Genomic DNA, 4270 nt, shown 5'->3' with positions numbered 1-4270 from the left:
CCACCTTTAAATTATTTCAAATTTAAAGGAACAGTTCAATATTTTGGGAAATGCTCTTATTCACTTTCTTGCCAAGAGTCAGATGAGAAGCTAAACACAACTGTCATATCTGAGTAAAGAAGAGCTAGTAGTTGATTATAGTAGCTTAGCATAAAGATGGAAACCTGGCTCAGTTTTTTTTTACACGTAATATTAAGATATAACATGTGAAATTAGTGACTTTACAGGTGCTGATCATGGTGCTGATAAGCTGAATTTGTTACCTTTGGACAGAACCAGGCTAGCTGTTTCAAGTCTTTATGCTAAGCTAAGCAAAAGGGTTACTGCTTATATCTTCATATTTAGCATACAAACATGAGAGTGGTATCAATCATGTCATCTAACGCTTGGCAAGAAAGTGAAAAAGCCTATTTCCACTAATGTCAATTATTTTAGTCTTCTTTTACATGTGGTTTTGCTTTACTAGACTTGAGCACTACGAATTGTTATGCCCTGAACACCCCAATTTGAAGAGAAATGTAGGAGGTCTGTCACTGGGAGTGTTTCGTCTTATCGTGCTGTAACAACTGGCTTTGAAAGAAGGATTGGTACAAGAGCTCAACAGCAGAGGTGGGAGGATAGAGGCTTTAACAAGCCAGAACTGCTACTAAAGAGAACTTTGTTGGTGAGGCTTTGTTGTGCACTGTCACTCTCATCTCTCCTCCTGCTTCCTTGTCGCCATCAGTCCACACGCATCTTCCTTCAAACTGCAGTTCAGAGAGTCATTTCAGTGGATCATTATGTTCAACCATTAGTTCTCTAAATAATCACCAAGATTTAATGACCCATGTCATGGTCTCTCATTTGCATAGGAGTCAGATTGGCAGTCTGCAGGCAATCAACTCTTAAATGCCAGAATGTGCTCTGTAATGGTAGCATAACAGAGTCCACAGGATGTCTGCCATCATATGGAGTGAGTCAACATTCTTAATGGAGTGAAAGCTAAAGAATGAGAGCATTATCAAGATATTCCATCCTTTTTTTTTGGTATCATTTCATCTGAGTGCATAAAGCAGATGGCTGCACCCAGCTGAGGCTTCAGCATTTGGGCTGCTGCTATGTAGTTCCCATATGATCAATGTCTATGTACTGCTGTGATAAGATCCTGTAGATAACTGGCGTTGCAATGAGTCATTCAGCAAACCATGACATCTGATGGATTTTTTTCTGAGAATTTATCTGAGGAAGCAATTCTGATTAGGGCACTGCAAATGTGCATTTCTGATCTGATAATAGACTTTCAAAATAGTGTTTTAAGTCCCAGCTGCAACATTTTACCACCCATGACAGCGTTTTACACATATATGCTCATAAATGCACATAAATACCCCATACTCCTGTGCTAAATCTGCACGTACAACTGCACAACAACAACAACACAACACAACAAATTCCACCAAATGAATTCCCTTTTATTCTTTGAAAGCTGTGAACTGCCTCTAGACAATCCCTGCAAGCTTCCTCAAACCTCTCATCCAACCTCATGTTGAGCTTTGACCAATGTTCAATTTACTTCAGGTTGGTTTCAGGCAGCTCTGCTCAGCTTGCTTATTAGCCAGTGGCAGCGGATGTGAAGCTCCCTAAAAATAAACCACACTTTTGAAGGAGTCCTCACCCTGCAGGAGAAGCAAGATGCAGCACACGCAGGGCTGTAGTCATCACACGAAAGAGGACTTCTGTGTGATTACTTGTGTCCTGTCCCATCTATTCGTAAGAGCGATTTACTTTCTGATGACATGAGTCATTTTTTGCAATCAGATTTGATCACATGTAGTAGAGCTGTTTGGTGAGCCACATGCTGCTGCAATGGATGTGTTAGGATGTTTCCAGCCACCAAGGGTCAAACAACAGCCAAATGGCAGCACTTTGTTTTTGGTTGGAAAGATGTCCCTTGTGTTTCCTTTGTCCTCCCTCTTCTTCTGTGTGTGTTTCTTCTTCTCCAGCTCCTCTCCTGTTCTTCGCCATTCGCCACATCGCCTTCTTCACTCTCTCAACCATTTCGAGAAAGGAAGTGTGTCACATTACTTGTGTGTTTGTATTAGCAGGAATGTGTGTGGGACTATTACAGATGGTTTTCACAGGATTAAGAAATTCCTCTGAAACTCGACAGGCTCAAACACAAATGGGTTATATTTTCAAAAGAACCCTGATATTGTTAGTAGTGGACTCACCTCGGTAACACATGAGAAGTCCTCAAAGTTTAGTTGGCTCAGCCCTGATTGCAAAACACAGTCCAGATAAATGCAGCATGTTGATATTATTTACGTAGGGTCTCTCTTACATGGAACTGATATTTCACTACATGCCAAATAAACATATTTGAGGGCTGAGTAGAGATTGAATAATCAGCATGTCTCATTCTAAATAAATCAGACTCTAAAACAGATGACTGAAATGGCTCAACATTTACCTCATTATAACAGCATGGGTCATGAAGCAGATTACTTGCTTACAACATCACTGCCATACAACTGCCGGCAAGAGATACACTGGATGAATCCGGTTCCACGCAGCACAGGGTCATTTCCTTGACGAGTGCAACAAAAGTTCAGGGCACGACATTCTTTGTGGATGAGCCTGTTTGGGGGACAGAAAGAAAAGTCTTCCACACTGAGTGTCTCCGCTTGTACTAAATGGCAGTTTTTGTTCTTTGAGATTCCACTTTTGATCTGTTTTTTTTTTTGGTGTACCCACTCTCCTTCAAGGTTTGTGGTCTCTCCCACTGTCCAGATTTCCCTATCACCACCACCAGAGAGTAGAACTTGTTGCATGCACTTGCTGTGGGGGTGTAGTCTTAAGTGTGATAACAGCAAGATGTTTTTCCCAGTGAAGAGAATGTGAGACTCATTGTCTCATTTCTGTATTGCCTTCTGGTCTATGTAGGCTGCTGTTTCCAGAGAAACTGACTCTACACTGCAGTGAAACTGCAAAAATCTCACCATTACATTTGATTGTCTACATCTGGCCACTTATCCATGGGGAAAGGGAAATAGACTACTGCAGAACTTGAGTAGAGTTTTGACCTGAGTATTTCCATATTCTGCTGCTTTTTAGTTCTACTCCGCTACACCTTATAGGCAAATACAGTGTTTTTTAACTCCACCATTTATTTAATAACTTACTATAGTTTGCATATTCAGATATATAAAATATAATCAACAATTGAGATGATGTATTGTAGGTTAAGATAGGTTAAGATGTTTTGAAATTAAGATCTAGGAGTGTATGAAGTAGCTGAAATTAGTCCAATCTTTACATGCTGTATCATTAAAAGGATGTTCACATTAATGCATCAAATGAAATCCATGACCTGTACTTCTTCTACCACTGTCAAAAAAGTGCATGTCTTGCTGCTGCATTGCATTCTGGTCTATGGCATCTACTGACAGTGCTGAAACTACAAAATCTCACCATGACATAATATTGATGGATGGATGGACATTATATTGTCTACATTTATTGACTTGCAAGGGGATGATTAACATGCCCCATCAAATGACAAAATAGTTCAAAGTACTTGACAAATACTGTTTTTCGTTATATCAAACTGTGCTACAGCATGATTAACTGAAGCAGGATTCTGTGCAGAGGGTTACTGTAAAAATAAGTAAAAGCATATCTTCACCTGATTATACACTTGATTATTACGGTTTTAAAAAAGACATATTAGCCAACTGACACATCAGCATAGCTCTGTAGTTCTCACATGCATGCATACAGAGAGTATATGTGCTCCTCAGAGCTGTAATCAGACGTCCATGTCCACTGACCAGGGCTCAGGGGTCAGTCCATCCACTCTTTGGTTGTTATGTTTTAATGTCCCTGACACATGCTGCCTTGTAGGAACCCGCTTCCAGTGAAATATGGAGTCCATCCATGCAATGCTTTTTTTCTGCTGGCTTGTAAGTAGGGAAAAATAAACACATTTTATTGCCAGCAAAATGATGTCAGACTGAGTTCAAATTTATGGGTCAAAAAATGAATCAAAGCAGCTGAGCCAAGCAAAGGCTGACTCTCTCATCTTCTGTTCTTTAAGTGTCTATTCCAAATTCATTTCATGTTTGAGATGAGATATCCTCAATTTGACTCTCACAAGATATTTGCCGGCACATGTTTTGGTTCCTTTGGGAGACAAACGCTTTCCAAATGTTCCTAATCATATTGCGCATTTCCTATTCCTGAACACTGTGCATACTGTGATCAGCAGATGAATTAACTCTAGTGTTTCAGC

At 40.0% G+C, this 4270-nt stretch overlaps 1 long non-coding RNA gene across 1 annotated transcript; it reads right to left on the bottom strand.

The window, feature by feature from the left end:
- Positions 1 to 1430: 1430 nt before the first annotated feature.
- Positions 1431 to 2719, bottom strand: LOC119915419. Its single transcript, XR_005446943.1, has 2 exons — positions 2450 to 2719; positions 1431 to 2254 (listed from the first exon to the last, which is right to left on the bottom strand). It is a non-coding gene; the product is annotated as an uncharacterized LOC119915419 (long non-coding RNA).
- Positions 2720 to 4270: the final 1551 nt, after the last annotated feature.

The sequence above is a fragment of the Micropterus salmoides genome, unplaced genomic scaffold (genome assembly GCF_014851395.1).
Source record: "Micropterus salmoides isolate LMB-PRFRI ecotype aquatic unplaced genomic scaffold, ASM1485139v1 Ms_hic_scaffold_21, whole genome shotgun sequence".
In the NCBI taxonomy this organism is placed as follows: domain Eukaryota; kingdom Metazoa; phylum Chordata; class Actinopteri; order Centrarchiformes; family Centrarchidae; genus Micropterus; species Micropterus salmoides.
Note: the sequence above shows the minus strand (reverse complement) of the source record. Positions and strands in the feature narration are given on the sequence as shown.